The sequence below is a fragment of the Haliaeetus albicilla genome, chromosome Z (assembly GCF_947461875.1).
Source record: "Haliaeetus albicilla chromosome Z, bHalAlb1.1, whole genome shotgun sequence".
Classification (NCBI taxonomy): domain Eukaryota; kingdom Metazoa; phylum Chordata; class Aves; order Accipitriformes; family Accipitridae; genus Haliaeetus; species Haliaeetus albicilla.
Window position 1 is genome coordinate 70265396 of NC_091516.1, and position 16913 is coordinate 70282308.

General features: G+C 37.8%; 1 protein-coding gene across 3 annotated transcripts in view; it reads right to left on the bottom strand.

Moving 5' to 3' along the window:
* The window catches only part of KIAA0825 (KIAA0825 ortholog), a 253898-nt gene that overhangs the window by 231729 nt on the left and 5256 nt on the right, over positions 1–16913 (bottom strand). For all 3 annotated transcript variants that reach the window (XR_011323225.1, XR_011323226.1, XM_069776151.1), the window contains exon 2: positions 11397–11486. The gene's annotated coding sequence lies outside the window, so the exon portion shown is untranslated. The remainder of the gene's footprint in view (positions 1–11396; positions 11487–16913) is intronic.

Sequence of the window (16913 nt, forward strand, 5' to 3'; positions counted from 1 at the left end):
TTACATTTTATTAAAGTTCAGCTTTCAACTGTAATCAAGATAAAATATAAGATTTGATAAACGGAAAGTATTTGTAGATAAAACTATTCGGCTCTTTTCCAAAATACGTCATGAAAAATGGTAAGAACCTGTACAATTGGTGTAAACAAGGGAAAAAAAAAACCTGAGGCCTTGTGTGGATTATAGTCCAAAGGACTTCCTCCTTTGAAGTTCAGTCCATTTACTGACAATAAAGTCTACCCTCATTTGAAGCAATTCTATTTCTTAATACCACATACTCATTGTCATCTTTCTTACAAATTCTACTGTCAATTTTCACTCAGTTTTTAGACATTTATTTCTCAGATGTAACTTAAATCACATGTAGTTTCAGGCTGCTACTCTTGATCACACTTGCATAGTAATGGACACCAGAATAGGTGCCAGAAAATAACAGTAATTCTCTCTTGGCTAACTGGTGAAAAACATGTAATTAGTGAATTTGGATGTTATTTATACTATTGCAGATGAACATAATTTGGTAAGTCAACCCAGGAATCCCTTCTTTCACGTATTAATTTTCAGAGCTACTCAGTGTTTCAGAAAATCTCAGTTCAAAACTATTAAGAGGCCTCAGCATTTTCTCAAAACCCTTGTGACAGACATACGAGTCCCTCCTAGATAAATAAGAAGCAGATCCTCTATGGTATAAAAATAATTATGATGGGACAGTTAACATTTAGTAGAGAAAAACACTAAATGCTGATGTTTGTCACATACATTTTACTCAACTTCATTTAAGTGAAATTTCATTTATGTGGCTTCTGAAATGTGGAAATTTACTTCACTTTGACAGCCTACTAAGGTGTTTTAAAAATACCGAAAATGCTTATTTAGTATAATGCCCTTGCTTTAAAAAAATTTTTCTGCTTACATTACTTTTCTATCTCAACAAGCTTTTAACGGCTGGTATCACAAACAGGCAGGAGATTAACATGTTACTTTATCAAAATATAGCATTAGTTTCCAGCTCCAGTGGTTCTGGAAACAACAGCCACTACATACGATCAAAACAAATCAGTGCTTTACATAAAAAGCTGACAGAAACGTAAAGGGGAGATTATCCCTTAGAAATCAACAAGAAGTGTTTAATCCCTGCATGCACCAGATTCTGCTGACCGTGGCCTCTGTAAGGCCCACCAGAAGCCTTTCGTGACCCTTTACCTCCATTTCTTAGGAGATGACTTTAGGAAAAGATTCCAGGCCCCTTTCCTTCAACTTGGTTGGATAAACCTTTGAGGGAGGAGGGGGTGGAAAGTGAACTTCTCCTAATCACAAATACTGGCACTACATTATGATTGTTCCTTCAAAAAAAAATAATAAAGACACACCTTTGCCACAACTGAAAGCCCTGCAGTAAAAATGACTTATACAAGGAAAGGTGTCTCAGCTGATAACTGAACTATACATTTCAGTGGGAACTCAAATATTAAATTACATCTTCATAGACTAACCTATGCCAAAATGTAAACACATGTATTACACTTGCAGTAAAAATACTACATTGTATAAATTGTGAAATGCATTTGTGCTGCTTATATCAAGAATAAAACAGTACACCATTATGCACTAACATGAACAAGCAATGAGGAATCTGAAATTAACTCTGGAACTACGCAAAACAATTCATACTCAACTTTTGCCAGGAGCATCTCCTCTGATCTACTGTGTTCTGAATCTCTGAACAAGTAACTTACCTTTTGTACTTGAAAACACTGTAAATACTGAAATGCTAGGTTTTGAGTTCATTATTTCTCCTTGTGTTTTGGGTTTATGTGGTGGGGTCTTGCTAGCGGGAGAAGCTGCTAGAAGCTTCCCCGGCTCCAAGCCGGACCCACCTCTGGCCCAGCCCGAGCCCATCAGTGATGGTGGTAGTGCCTCTGGGAGAACACATTTCAGAATGGGAACCTGCAGCAGGGGAGGACATGGGAATGTGAGAGAAATCCCTCTGCAGACAGCGAGGTCAGTGAAGGAGTAAGGGAAGGAGGAGCGGAGGAGGAGGGGATGCCCCTGCAGCACATGGTGAGATGGCAGGCTGTCCCCCTCAGCCCGTGGAGGGGAGCGGGGGAGCGGATGCCCACCTGCAGCCCATGGAGGACCTCACGCCGGAGCAGGGGGATGCCGCCCAAGATGGGTGGGACTCCATGGGGAAGCCCGTGCTGGAGCAGGCTGTGCCTGAAGGACTGCAGCCCATGGAAAGGACCCACACTGGAGCAGGTCGTGAAGGACTGCAGCCCATGGAAAGGACTCACGTTGGAGAAGTTCATGGAGGACTGTCTCCTGTGGGAGGGAACCCACGCTGGAGCAGAGGAAGAGTGAGGAGTCCTCCCCCTGAGGAGGAAGGAGCGGCAGAGACCGCTAACCTGTGGCAAGCTGACCCCAACCCCCATTCCCCTGCACTGCCGGGGGGGAGGTGGAGAAAATCAGGAGTAGGGTTGAGCCAGGAAGGATGGAGGGGTGGGGGAAGGTTTTTTTAAGATTTGGCTTTATTTCTCATTATCCTACTCTGATCTGATTGGTAGTAAATGTCCAGGTTTTGGCTGGGATAGAGTTAATTTTCTTCCTAGTAGCTGGTATAGCGCTATGTCTTGGATTCAGTATGAGAACAATGTTGATAACACACTGATGGTTTCTGAGTTGCTAAGTAGTGTTTGGACTAAGTCAAGGATTTTTCAGCTTCTGATGACCAACCAGAAAGAAGCTGGAGGGGCACAAGAAGTTGGGAGGGGAAACAGCCAGGACAGCTGACCCAAAGTGGCCAAAGGGATGTTCCATACTATGTGACATCATGCCCAGTATGTAAACTGGGGGAGCTGGCCTAAAGGGGGGGGGGGGGCACAGATTGCTGCTTGGGAGCTAACTGGGCATCAGCTGGCAAGTGGCGAGCAATTGCATTATGCATCACATAATATGGTTTTGTATATTCCAATTCTTTTATTATTATTGTTGTCATTTTATTGTTGTTATTATTATCATTATTAGTTTCTTCCTTTCTGTTCTATTAAACTGCTCTTTTCTCAACCCAAGAGTTTTGCCTTTTTCTTTCTGATTCTTTCCGCCATCCCACTGAGTTGGGGGGAATTGAATGAGTGGCTGGTGCTTTGTTGCTGGCTGGGGTGAAACCATGACAGTAAATTAAATTTGTTTTTTTTCCCCAGGTTGAGTTTGGGTTTTGCCTGTGACCATAACTGGTGAGTGATCCCTCCCTGTCCTTGTCTCAACCCACAAGCTTTTTGTTATATTTTCTCCTTCTCATCCCATCATGGCGGGGAAGTGAGTGAGTAGCTTTGTGGTGCTTTCTTGCTGGCTGGGCTTAAACCACAGCACCTTGCTCTTCAGACTAAACCCACTGACAGGCATTAGAAAACACAGCCTGATTCAACTAACCTCCCCTTTAATGAATACTAGACACCAGGAGACAGAGATGGATTTCAACAGAATCGGGATATTTTCCAAATTGTGAGCATTTGGCTAAGTAACATGGTAAAATCTGCATATTCAGGAAGCACAGCTCTCCCCCAAGTCTAACTGACCTAGAGTAAGTCCACAGAAACTGTAGACTGAATTTTAAATGTTCTTCTAATTAACTATTCTACACTTTGTGGTGGTTTTTTTTCCTGCACTTAGAAGTACTTGTGCACACAAAGCATTTAAAGAATACCACCACTGAATGATGAAATGGAGATACAGAAATAAATACGAAGATATGTAGTTGACATTTGTCACTGTTTGTCCCCAAATGAAATTCATTTATTAGCGGGAAAAAAGGAAAATCCTTCCAATTTCTTTCAAAGTGACAGTCTTTCACTTGTACACTTTATACTATGATTAATAGTTAACAATAGGCTACATAATACACAGCTATAACAGAATGCTGTTTACAATGAATTACGTCCTATCAGTAGCTGAAGGAGGTAAAGAGTATCTGTAACTCTACGAACCAATAGATGCTTGGCCTGGAATTGGCAGACAGCTAACTTGCTTTTCCCTCTCTCTGTGTAACCCCACTTGTCTCTAACTTCTTTGTTACTGCTTTTTGTCAGGTGGTGAACTCCTGTAGCTAAAGTGCGCTCTGTCAACTCCCATTTGGTATTAACATCAGAATGCCATCTCCCAGCTGTTATCGACTGCTGAACCCATGCTTCTAGGCTGAGCGAACCTACCTCCACCATTTTAAGTACAACATCATTAATATTTCCTTGCACTGAAAGGAGACACAAGGTCACTAAAACAGCCTACCTGCTGACAGTGCATAAGCATCCTATAGCATTGTAACACTACTAACAGCATAACCTGTGAAAAAGTATAAGCATTTTGTAACTCAGCTAAACAGAAGCACACAACTGCAAAGGAGTAAACAGAAACTTATGGTATGGTTGCACAAATGGAGCTCAAGAAAACATGTGCAAACAGGACAATGTGCAAGGTTTGAGAAAAGTATACAAACATAGCAGGAAATATGTCTGTTGGAAACAGAAGAATCCTGCAGAATAAACAGAAAAGATGCCTCGCAAAACCAAGTCCTGATTCTGAAAAACTAAATTGTTGAGAGCAAATGAGATCGATCCTCTCTATCTCTTTGACGAGGAGGTTAAGAAGCATAAAATACAATGGAAAAAATTTGGGGCCAAGTTGCTCATTGGGTTCACGCTTTTCCTCATTAAGAGCTTGAGGCTGGCTGCTTCAGTAATGAAGACTATCAAGGACCAAACCCATCAACAGTAGCTATGCTGCATCAGTTTTGTGGTACTGTATACTCACAGTTTAGGATAAGCTTGTTAAGGACTGTTTTAGTCTTGTGTGATAATGACTGATAACAACTAAGAACTATGTGTATTGTTTATTAATGTCAAACTAGTAAAGTATTGCTTTGAAGTGTGAAACTGGGCTGATTTATCTGTCTTATACACACTATCAACACAGCAATCTTCTAACTCCCTAAATGATAAATATACACTCACTTACATTCAGTTCCAAGTGTCATGCTGTTGTGAGTAGAGTTCCATTCCCAATTCCACTACACATTACTAACTCCACTACAGAGCAGAAGTTGGGTAAACCACCTACTCCTATTCTTTAAATTTGATTAAAACAGGAACACTATTTCCTTCCTCCCCTTTCCTTTGTCCTATTAATATTGTAAGCTCTTCTGATTAAGGACTGTCTTTTACTATGCCTAGCATCAACCACAGCTGAGACAGGACCTCAGGTTGATAGGCACTACTTCTATCAAAACAGAAAACTGTAATGCTAATCTAACTTTTTGATAGTACAAGTACACATACATGCTTCTGCAACTACAGAAATAAGCATTTCATTTCTTGCACAGGAGTAGCTCACTGCTGTGTCTTATACCTCCCTCTAAGACTGTCCTGTAGATGCATTTTCAATCCTCACTTAATTCAGCATCTATTTCAGGGTGGTTGTCTGTGTTTCACATTCCCCCCTCCAGCCCACATCAGGGTCTGGCACCCTCCTCTCACACCATGAGTTTTGTGTGCTCTGTTATCAGAGCGCCTCCTGTACCAGTGTCCCCACCATGTTTTCAATGCCACTCTCTTCTCTAATGACAGTCCTTATTTTGCAAGTCTGCGAACAACTCTGTGTAACCTCTTTTCCCTCAGTCATTCTGCTCCCTTACCCCTTTTGTTCTGGGAGATGAATCACTCTGGATGCTAATATGCTTCACTCTACTGTGAAGATAGGTGAAGATGAGAGACGGGACTTGCTACACTGGCATGGCTTAACTGTTCAAACGTTGCATGACGTTGTTTGAAAGATATGAAGTTATGGCTATGCTAAATAACAGCAAAGGCTTTCATGTGTCACCTCTTTTCCTTTCAGTTCTCTAATTTCCTATAAAATTGTAAGAGACTACACTGAAAATTGTCCCAAAATAGAATTTTTTGCAAAGTTCTCATACTGGAAAACAGAAAAGGAAACCACATAGAAATGAGAGCAACCTTCAAACTTAACTAATCAGATGTCTTCTACACTAACTTGCCTATTCAAAAATTGAAAGTTTACCTATACAACCAAGAGATAAAAGAAAGGACTAAGATTAAATAATACATTGTATACTCACTAGATACCAAAAGATGCATACAGTGTGCAGCTAATGTATCTTCAGCAATTAAAAATTCAGCTATATGAATATTGCAATAATTTAAGTTTTTAAATTATTTACCTCAAAGTGGCAGAAACTATCACTATTTAAAAATAACATGCAAGATGCAAGTCATGAAAAATTGATGTGAAACAGCAATCTTTAAGACTTGAGCTCACTTTATGCAAAACTATTAATGCTAAAAAATCCTACCAAAATTCAAGTCATTGTAAAAAGAAATTTTATGACTTGTTCCATCAATTCTTAACCCTCAGTTTTATTCCCTCTGAAGTATACTAGCAAGCTGTATGAACTCAAAAAAAAGGATAAAGAGTTGTTGCTTAAATCAAATCACAAAGGAGAAAATTAAATTTTCTGAACCACTCTTTTTCCTCCCATTTGCCCCTCTAGTTTGTTTTCTGCTACACTCCCCCCTTCAAATTTCCCAATGAAAATAAATGCTGGATGGCTTTGTGTTAAGTCAGAAAAATAATCTATAACTGCATTTTACTGTATTTGCCGCTTAACATATCCCAACAGTGAACCTAACATTTAGAATCTATCATATCAACATAGTCGTCATGATCCAAGCTGCAAATAATAGAGAGTGTCACTGTCAATTTTGCTTTCTCACACTTCCTTCCCTTCACTTCATCTGATTTTAATAATCCCTGTCAAACCACAAACAGTCCAAATTACCTTCTTGACACAGAAGCTTTCAAGGAAGAGACAGAATCTCAACTTTCATTTAGCGACTACAAAAGCAAGCTGTCCGACTGGACAAATATTATTTCCACTCTTGACAATCTCTACAGTAAAGCATGCTTTTTAATTTTCACTGAAGCTGCCAAGAGTTTGAGATAAGCTTCTTGTTTAGTGTAGACTGACTCACAGGATTAGCAAACCAACAACTGTAATTGTGTTTAAAGAAGCCAGCACTTTCAAGTCAAAGAAAAAATTGCTTGCAAAAGGTGACAATTCCATGTCATAAGCTAACTGAATTAAGAAAAAGATTATACAAATAATTTCAATTTAGTAGATCTTATAGGATCTGTTTCAAGATAGTTTTACATTTCTAAGATTGACCAAATGGTTGCTGCTAAGATGTAATATAAATCAGAATTTCAAAGAGGACAACTTTATATTCAACTACATCAGCAACAGTCTAAGGAAGGTTAGCATGTGACAACAGGAAATGTTCAAGGCAAATAAGCTTCCGCAAAAGGATGGATCTGTAATCATTTTCCCCTCTGTTGGCTTGTCTTCAAAGTAAGCTTGATAACATAACTCGCTGCTTCACATATATCAGTTTAAAAGTAATTGATTTCTCTGATGAGGCACAGTATTGTATAATTAGCATTCTATTTGAAGTTTATGTGGATTAATCAAAGCATAATACATTTTTATAGAAAATATTTTCTTCACATAGACACAGCAGTCTCTCTAATCATCTGGAAGTCTATTGCTTTTTAGTATTTTGACTTATTTAAAGTTGTAATCAGGTTTTGAAGTGTTACTAGGTATGAAAAAAGAAAACAGAATAACCAAGATGCTTCCCATCAGAAGCCTCACGTGAAGTATTTGCTTAAATACCTCAGACTGCCTGTCCCACGCACAGGCCTAATTTAAGACTAATCAAAGCTGTTTTAAGAGATTCTTTGGTAACTAGTCAGAATACACCAAAACAATAAAAGCCTATCTTTGAGGAATCCATAAAATCACTATGAAATACAGAGGTATATGCCAAGGTGGTGTTTAGAGTTCCACAACAAGAGAATTATGCTTTCTACTAATACAGCAACATTTTAGTGTTCTTTTAACAGTTTGGGCTGGCAGCTGGCTCTCCATGATCTCCCATCTTCATGGCCAGACATCCTCCTGCTTGCCTTTTTATTTTGTTGTCCTTGTTAGCAATGAGTAAGAGTTTTAACAGCTTACTGTATTTTTCTCCTTCAGCACTGCTAGCCAAAGCACAATTTTGATACTCAGCAGTACATTGATTCTACCACAGGTCTGCATCAGATTAGACCTGCATGTTCTTTTATTCTAAAAAAAGGATCAGATCAAAAGATCACCTAAAGGAGAAAAAAAAATTATATGAGAAACACACAGACAAAAGGTATTCTCAGTTTTAATTAAAAGGACATTGATTTAAGTCTCTTTAAGTAAGTGCTTAGTCTTGACTATGTCTTGACTTCTAGGTAACTATCAGTTTGAATCCAGTGCAGAACTCATAACGGATACCAGCTAGCTCTATGCATTAAAAAAGCACAGATTATGTATCATTTAGGGTTTAAGCACTACCAAACACAATGGAAGTAGGAGATAGGAAGGGCATCTCTAGAACAGTATTTTAAAGTACAAATGCACTGACCGATATGAAAGTATGTATACACCACATGTACTTAATGGTAATCAAGTTAATTGTACAAAACTAAACCTTGTGTCTAACTGGTTTGCAGTTCTGTAACTACCAGGAAAGCTAGATTTTTAAATTATTCTTTTTTTTTTAAAGACAGGAATGTCTTACTAATTCATAAGCCATATACAAATGATTTTTTCAACTAGTTGCTCAGAGGTAGTCTTTATCTTCCCAGAGCATCCTCTGTACTTCAATTCAGTTTTGTCTCACTTTGTTACATCTTTATTTCGTGGCAAGAAGTGCCATCACAACTATGATGCCACAAAAGCAAAAAAAAATGCATAAGCAAGTGGCACTTCTAAAGAATATTTATCCACAATACCTTTCCATTGCTGCTGAAAAAGCAAGAAAGGAAAATAAAGGAATAGTTATAGTGAAAAGAACTTCCTTCTTCTTAACGATCTCTTAAACTATTCTCTTGCACTCCAGCCTGAAGCTCCTCATCATAGGGCAAAGCAAGAGTCCTGCAGCTGGCAGCTCATGAAAGAAACATCTCGTACTTCACGGTGAAGTTCATTTACCTCTATACTGTTAATCTGTATATGCCATGGAAATGCCATGTGGCTATGATTCAAGAATACTCATGGAGAGCTCTGATACATTCTACCGTCTCTTCTGGGAAGATGCTGTGTCAAGAATACTATTTCACAACAAGGTAAGAGGCAACAGTGTTAAAAGGTGGGAGGGGGAATTGTAACAAAATGCATTCACACAGGGGAAAATAAATCCTTCTTTGGAACCAGACCAGGTCATAAACTACCCTGTAAGAAGGAAAGACAATCAGCTGATTTGTGATGCAGAGAGGGGTTCCTCCTCCCTATCATCTTAAACAACTACTATAAAGATATTATATTAAATTCTCTAGTGGAGAAAGCACTTAGCCTTTGGTTTCATGATTAAGAGGGCAAGTGTTCATAAATATCTTACAAGTGAACGCCATGCACTGTATTATTTCTTACATAAGTACAAGACTCTCAAATGAGTTGTGCAACCAGCCAAGAAGTGGAACTACAGTGTAAACAATGTGCACTACTTGCCTATCACATGAAATAAATCTTTTGCTTCAGAACAAAACTGGACTGAAAACTAAGATCTAATTTTTTTTTTTTTTTGCAAGGAAAGACTACATTTCAGGTTTCTAGAGGGAAAGAGAGGGGGACACCATAGACAAAAAAAAAAGGAGTAAAAACTTCTTTCTAGAGTCACATTAACATTTCAGCAAATTTCTTTTTCCTTATATTAATTTCATAGCATTTTATAACTTTTTAAAAGTTAAAAATTAATAAGCCATGTAAGATTCAAGCTGGAACCTTATATTACAATCAAATTTTTAAGGTTCAATTTATATATTTTTAAGTTTAACTGCCTAAAACTGAGTATAGTAACAACTCTAGCAGTATATCCTTCAGAAGCACAAGTTGTAACCAAATCTATTTTCAGATAAGAGTTCTACGTTGAACCTTAGCATTTCAACCCTATTCTATTGATCTGCAAGATAAATTATGCTTGTTGTGACCCAGCCAACAGCAGGTGGTCCCGGCCCAAGATTCCCTTCACTGGTACACCACCAGGAAACAGTATGGAGGATGATACAAGCGCAGACAAAACATCCAATGAGAAAAACAGTTAATGGTATGTACTCTGAAAAATGAAGTAAGAGTTCAGGGATAGAAAAGGGAAGGAGCATTTATTGAAACGACATATTTTTTCCTAGATAAGCTGGTAATAAGTGACATTACAATACCCTGCCTCATGCTAATCTTTGGAGCCAAACATTGTTCAGGAACTTTAAGTTTGTTCTGAATAAGAGAATCAAAAGTCTATTGCTTTGCAAGTGTGTATCATGGAATGGCATTGAACAAATAATTTGATTTTTAATACCAAGGCAGACTGGAATATTTTTCCATTTTTGTCTTCTATCACTGTGTGCACCAGGGAGAAGTTTATTACAGGAAAAGAACCAAGTGCAGTGTATTCCTCACACACCCTATATCTGCATTACCTGACAGAACTCACATGCTCCCAGTCAAATGGCATGGTAAGAATTAAAAACATTGTAGAGCCTACTATTCCTATTTCAAATAATCCACTTCTTTATCTGTACTACAAGATAGTATAGCTCCCTAAACCACTTCTTCTTAGAATGATTACAAGTTTTTATTCAAAGTAGATTTTTGTACTATTATACGCTAATGGCAATGCAATAAAAAGAGTGGAGAGAAATTGATTGTACTGAGAAAAGAGATTCAGACAACTTGAGAGATAGGCCACATTTTCTGACCCTTTCTTCACAGGGTCAAGAGAGGTTATTAGGGTTTTCTGTGTATTACAGCACAGGCTGTATTCTGCTCCAAATGTAATAAATATTAGGGACTGTTGCACCTAAGCAAATGCTGTAAAGTACAATATGCTTTTCAAAAACAGTGGTCTCAATTCGCTTCCATAATAACCATGAAAGTCCTTACTACAAAGAGATACCCTATTCAGATTTCTGGCAAAATTATACTAATCCAAAGTTTATAACTTTCCATTTCTTAACAGTTAAAACAGCTAGTCATTTTTATAGCTGCTGTAAAGAGATAAGATTTTATAAAATGGTTAATCTGAACAAAGCTTGCTTAGAACTTTTTAAAAACTTCTAAATGTAGCATCTCCTACATTTTCTTCAATCAATAAATTTCATATATATTCTTCATTAGTACCAATAAGCACTTTCCTAGAAACTTCACAGGTCTCATCTAACCACCCAGTTAGAACTTGTTAAGCATTTATAGTTTACAGCAAATCAATTTCAGAATGTATCAATGTACAATTCACATTAATACATACCTTCAGTGAGTACGTTCTCTCTGTAACTGAAATCTTGTTTTCAGTTTTAAGGGACTATGCACAGCATTCAGTTAATAGTTCATCGTGGTCCTATGTAAAAAGAAGGTATTAAAATTACTAATAGGTAGTATTTGAAGAACTAACACTTTCACAGATAAATATCCTAGTTGCTTAAGTATTATATAAAATTGCTCACACAGTAAGACAGTATGCTTCTTAATTCCAACTGCTAAATAACAGTCCAAGTTCAAAATGTTAAAAAAAGTTTTAACTTTAGGAGCCTCCATTTCTGCTGATACTTACTACACAAACCATGGTGCTACATAACACTTCACTTTGTTGTTCCAAAGGTATAAAAGCAATGGCAAGAAGACATGTAGGGGATGGGAAACTAGAAGGCCACAGAATATCCCAAAATAACATAGTAGCTGTAAGAAATGCTTAGGCAAGGCCCACATAGCTCAGTAGTTTCAATGAGAATAATCTACCTTGTGGTCACACACTTGTAGAACAATCAGCTTAGAAAACAGAAGAGGTGGAAGTTTGAGATGAACATTCCATATATGAAGAGGGCTTACAAGAAAGATGGAGAGACTTTTTACCAGGGCCTGTAGCGACAGGACAAGGGGCAAAGGTTTTAAACTGAAAGTGGGTAGATTTAAATTGGACATAAGGAAGAAATTCTTTACTATGAGGGTGGTGAGGCACAGGAACAGGTTGCCCAGAGAGGTTGTGAATGCCCCATCCCTGGCAGTGTTCAAGGCCAGGTTGGATGGGCTTTGAGCAACCTGGTCTAGTGGAAGGTGCCCCTGCCTATGGCAGGGGGGTTGGAACTAGATGGTCTGTAACGGTCCTTTCCAACCCAAACCATTCTGTGATTCTACAATTCTATGACTGTATTAAAAGAACTAAAGATGGACTGTTGCATCGAGTAGTGGTTGTGGACACTAACATAATGAATCAAATCACCTAAAAACTAGCTCAGCAAAAATATCCTTCCAACCTTCTGTGGCAGCCACTTACCCTGTGCAAGCCCATTTATCCCCATTTACCAGGCAGCTGTAATAACCACTGATGATGGCACAGGGCAGGTGACTGCAGTGAGTGGTTGGTGCAGTCCTGCCCACTTGGCAGCAGTGCCAGTTTATGCTAGATTAAATTGACAAAACTCTGTTGAAAATGATAGATTGCCTGCATTAGACTTACAGACCTTGAGAAATCATCTCTAAAGAGGAACTGAAAGGACTGTGTTTACACATGCATGCTAACTTACCTGAATAGAAAGTTCCATTATGTTTAACAGCAATAAAATGGGAAAGCGTATGTAAGAAATAACAGGAAGTATCCTGCTCACCTACTTTTGCTTCACAATATTTTAAGCAATTAAAAATATTTTTACAACGCTTTCTACATGCATTAAACTCTTTTTTTATTCAGTACTGTTTATTAAGAAGAAAGTGGTTCTTTATGTGCAAAAGAATTGGGAACTCTTAGCACTTTCCAGGCTTTTAGCTGTAGTACCCCAGGACTAAAGTTCCTCTAACTCAGAAGTTCTGTAGAAGAATCAGCAAAGACGAGCAAAGGAAGTTTAAACGAATCGCATGTAGGTTTGACAATGGGATAGCCACTGTTCTTTGACCAATACTTTCACATCTGTGTTTTAAATTAAGAAGAAAACCAATAACGCCTGTACTTTTTCCACTGTTTTTATTACTTTTCTGGAAATGGAGGCTATGCAAAAATATATATAAAAAATGACAGTAAGGTTGTAACTCCAGCCCACAAAAGTCAAGAAATTTAAAGTTAGTCTGACATTCAATCCTTAAATCATGCAATTGTGCTTCTTTTTTAAAAAGCAACAATGCAAGTTAATGACAAGTTGTCAGCCCTAACTTTGAATTGCCTGAAGTTTGTCATTTGGTGTTTGTGTCACAACCTTAATGTTATTTAAATGTAGTTTTTAGTATCTATTATTTAAAAAGGTCTACTTTACGACAGCAAAAAGCTTTGATGGAATAAACCTCAAAGTACACTGTAGTGCTGGTATGCCACTTCATTAGAAGTAGTGCATAAAACATATGCTGTTGACAAATCTAATTCATTAAAGGTGAGGTAGATGCACTTTAAAACAACTGGATGGCATCATTATCTACAGTTCCTTTTATAAATTATTCTTCTTTTCCCTTTTGACTGAACTTGTCAGTGCTCCCTTTTCAGACTGTGAATGTTTTTGCCTTAAAATTCAATACCTTCAACATGTTTGGACAAGTTAAATAAGTAGCGTATTTGCTAAAACTAAAATTGTAAGCAGAAACATTCACAGTGATTATTTCACCTATATTAACTAATGAGAAATAAAATTAAGCCACAATGTATAAGAGTTTCAGCTTATCAAACATAAAATTTAAAAATGAAGAGAAGAGGAAATTACAAAGTACAACAGAGTAACATTCTGGCAGCATTTTGCATTGCTATTCAGATGACTTGGATTTGATATTGAGTTGAATTTTGCAAGAGAGAAGAAGATCAGGCACATCACAGAGCTGACAGCTGACATATTTAGTTATAAAAGGAAGAATTTCTAACTATATTACTCAGACTTTTAGGCAAAGACCAGTATTGGTATAGGAACTAAAGGCTATAGAAGGGTCCATAAATAAAGTTGAGCTAGTATTTAAAGCATGGCCCATCAGTGGTGAATTCCTTGAACAACCTTCCAACAGATAAAACCCATGTAACTAGTCAAAAACTGATCAAACTCCATCTTAGAATATTGTTGCCTGTGAGAACATGTAAATTTTTCTCCTCAGCCCAGAAAGAATGAAGTCCTTCTATCACTGTGGTCTCTAAAACCCAAATCATAGTGCAGGAGCTTCATTGAATCAATTGAAAAATAAGGTGAAAAAAAATGCTTTTGAGGACTAAATATAACACGATTTATGGTTAAATCCACTAATCACATATTCAGCAAAATTCTGAACTACACTGTATACAGGGAGACTAGGAAAAAAAAAATCAAAGACTCTTAATCAAGGATTCTTTCTCTAACATAATTTTCAAATCCTTATAAAGTGATCCAAATCTACCCATTAAAAAAATACAGAAATTTTTGCATAGAATGCATAATTATATTTCAATATGTCAATACTCTGTACAAATATTTTGTAATGAATTAGCTGGATTAGCAAAGAATTTTGCCTTGTTCAAGACCATGTACAGCACATAATACCATGCTACATATTTCTATACAGACACATGTACGCATACACATTTTTAACTAGATGCAGTGTCTCAGATTAATTCTATATTGTCTCTTGCAGAGACGAGCTCATTCCGATATAACACGTATCCTGAAAATTTAAGAGGTTGACGTTTTGCTTAGAAAAAATTGGCATATGAGTAACTTAAATATGGAAACACCTCCGAATATAATTCACCGAAGCCTATTTTATGCCTCCACGGATTGGAGCAAATCAGTTTCTGCAAGCAGCTCTAAATGTTTAACCTAAAAACTGACAGATTAATTTACCACATTTCAATCAGCATCTACCATTTACCTCATAAGATTTACATCATGTATGTCCAATATGCTACACATGCAATTCTCCTAATTAGTCTCCCCATTAATCCTCATCCTGCTCTTTTTTCGTTTTGTTCCCTCCCCTACCATACTGTCTTTACAGTCCCATGAGTGGAACAGTCATATTTGTTTAAGCCTTCCGCCACTAAAACATGGGAAGAGTTAGCTGCAGATGGACAAGAGTACAGTGGTATCTCCACTCGAGGAGACACATCTCAAACGCCACCTGTCTCCAGAATCCCTTAGTGAACTGAATTCAAAATCATTCCACTTACAACATTCTTGTTACTGAGAAGATCCATATCCTATTGACTGCTGGTACTAACAACTCTTCTTGTAGAGTAATTTCTTAGATTCTGTGAAGCGGGGCTTCTGTTTACCTCTAAACAACAGGGAAGTAGGACTTTGGGTACCTAAATTCCACTCTGGTCTGCCTAATAAACCTTTGAGGATGCTGCTGGGAGTGGGGAGGCAGGAAAAGGAGAGAAACAGGGCTGGCATCCTTAGAGAGTTTACACTTACGCAGAAGAGCCCATAATGCCTTCCCAAAGGAAGCTTTTGTGCCCCCCAATATTTCCCGAAAAGATGCTCTGTTCCCAGTCAGGGATTTCAGTCCTGCTCTTACTTCAGCCCTTACTGATGATCTTTATGAGCAATAATGTTGCTAACCACACAGCCCTTCTGTCAATACTGGCACTCCAGATGGGAGAAACCGCTGACAGCAAAAAGCTTCTACACTAATAAATGTCACTGCTTCATTGGGAAAGTGGAAGAAAAGAGGGAGATGCCTAATCTATGCTATTGCTTCAAAGAAATTCTTGTGCATAAGGGGTTGCCAAAGCACCCCTTCTGCAAAAGGTCTAGCCACTTTTTCTGCAATCCTTACGTTATTTTCAGGAAGCTATTTGGAGGACCTCACCAACTCTCATAAAGCTCCTGGGACTACAGATCACAAAAGGACATTGCTGTCTCTTTCCTTGAGGGAACATTTCCCTCATAGCATAGAGTGGTATCTCTGGATGGGACAAGGACTCACATGTCTTACATCTGGGTATGCCAAAGCCAAGTAGAATCACATAGTCATTTTCACAGTTAACACAACTCCACTTCTCTTAACTCTCAAGTCTACCAGCGTGATGGGAAACAATCAGTCATTAAGCAAAACTTCTTGTTCATCCAAATGAATTCTTCACAAGACTCAGTGAAAAAAATAAAGATTATGGATATTCGGCTTACTTTGCATTGAAACAGACCTCAAAGCCTATCTGAAGAGAAACCCACTTCCTTATGGCAATAGGTAACTACATTAATATGATCTGGGTTTTGCTATTACTCTGACAGTTAATTTTGGATTTATTCTTTGGTAAATGCTGTCTACTTTTTGAGTCTACTAGACAACGATTTCTGATAAAACACACCAATTAACACATTATTTTAGTACTGAATGCTTCGAGACACTAAAGAGACACTGCTATCCCAGGGTAAGCTTGCCTTCAGCGGCAACCTGGAATTCTTAGGGATGGATGACAAAGAAAGTTATAAGAATACAGTATTTATCTGCAAGAGCTGCTGATGACAGGGGTTTCACTTTAACTTAAGGGACAACTAAACAGTTAGTTACAAGAACTGCTGTGATACTCTGTTAACCTCACCTTAAGTACCAAATCTACGTCTGATACCTGTATGTCACGATTTTCTATAATCTTCCAGTTACATATGGTAAGATACATAGACAGAACTGTAACATACTGTAGGGTATTTTGACACCAGCTTGCTCTTGTACCTTCTTTATCTTCCGTATTATAATTTATGCCATACCTTCTCCTAACTTCTTTTTAGTAATTTTTCTTTCTCCTCCCATCCACAATTATCTACACCTTTTGCCTACCCTCTGTACTGATCTCAAGTATAACAAACAGCAGAGAAGGTAAAAAGTG